The sequence below is a fragment of the Lemur catta genome, chromosome 13 (genome assembly GCF_020740605.2).
Source record: "Lemur catta isolate mLemCat1 chromosome 13, mLemCat1.pri, whole genome shotgun sequence".
NCBI lineage: Eukaryota > Metazoa > Chordata > Mammalia > Primates > Lemuridae > Lemur > Lemur catta.
Window position 1 is genome coordinate 57,720,638 of NC_059140.1, and position 1,768 is coordinate 57,722,405.

A 1,768-nucleotide genomic window follows, 5' to 3' on the forward strand; every position below is an offset into this window, starting at 1 on the left:
TGTCAAGCATTACTATAACTGCTTTACACATATGAATTCATTTAATCCTCACAAAGACCTCATAAGGGAAGTAATAGTATTGTTCTCATTTTACAGATAAGAAATCTGCAATACAGAGAGAATAAGTAACTTGTGCAAAGTCACAGAACAGCAAATCATAAAGGCAGCATCTAAGCTGGCTTCAGATACCCTGCCCTAAACCCCGACAACATGCTGCCTTCCTACAGTGTCAATTCCCAATGGTTTCCACGAATCACTGTTATTTAGTGTAACCAGATACCTTGTCTTCTGAGTTTATTGTACATTCCTGAAGATACCATGGTGGATTTACCTCTAAAGAGATAGTTACTGAGAAATTAAGCAAGGATGACTATACAAGTAGGCAAGTATAAAAATTGAATATCCACAACAAAAGAGCAATTTTCACACATACTTACCAATATGTAAACTATATCAAAAACTTCTAAGTAACAGTAAGGAAAGCATTTGCCCCCAATTTATGGAAGAGGGAACTGAAGCACAGGGAAGGCGAATACCTTGACTATCACCACATAGGTAGTGACTGAACTGTTTGCTTATAGAGCGTATATTCTTTTCCACTTTGAGACACTCTCCTTTAAATAAAGATGTTCTAGTAAGTTGTATGATACCCATAACATACTCCAATAAGTGACTCTTATACTTAATCCAAGGGGAAATTCTTTTCCTCTCTCAAGATCCTGTGTTTCTGGGAAAGCAGACCCACCTGTCCATAGCTGCCTTCATCACATTCAGATGATCCCCCTGTGACATTCAAATACAGGAAGTGGCCTGAGATGGAGGTCAGAAGGACTGGCAAAGGGACCTGGCAGTATACAGAGACAGCCATGGATACTTCACAGTCCAACTCTTAAGGTTTTCTGCTATTTCACAAATAGCTAAAATTTTCTTCAGTTTCTTTAGTCAGCTCATTTAGAGACAGAACACCCAAACTGACTGCTGGGTGAGTCAGTTTACCCAAAAAACGTTTGCAAAGAGCAAAGTTTCACTGTTCCCACTCTTTAAAGTCACTATGATGTGAAGTCCTTAAAGAAAACAATTTAAACAACAATCAGGCTTGGTGCAGTGGATCACGCCTGTAATCCTAGCACTCTGGGAGGCTGAGGCAGGAGGATGAGGATCACTTGAGGTCAGGCGTTCAAGACCATCCTGAGCAAGAGTGAGACACCCACTCGCCTCTAGAAAAAAAAAAAAAAAAGAAAAGAAAAATAGCCAGGCATGGTGTCGCTCACCTGTAGACCAAGCCATTTGGGAGGCTGAGGCAGGAGGATGACTTGAGCCCAGGAATTTGAGGTTGCAGTGAGCTGTGATGATACCACGGCACTCTAGCTGGGGCAACAGACCAAGATTCCGTCTCAAAAAACAAACAAAGAAAACCAACAATCAACTGGATTCAAATCCAAATTAAGTTGTTTGATATCAGTGTGAACATGGGAAAATATCGAACTCCCCTCAGGTTTTAGTTAATTTACTTAAAAATAATAAAATATCATTAATTGTTTTGGATGAGGAATGGCAATAAAGACCACTGTATTTGCCACTCTTGAGTTTAAAACCAATTAAGGAATAAAACAGAGGAAAAGGGCTAATCCCTATCAAAGTGCCCAATTGATTGATGAAACTGTTTGAATATCATGACTTCAGATCTGAAGTTAGTGGCCTCCTTAAATATCTCCAAAATTGGACATGATTATTCCTCCACACATAGACAGAGTAGCCACTGGGATCT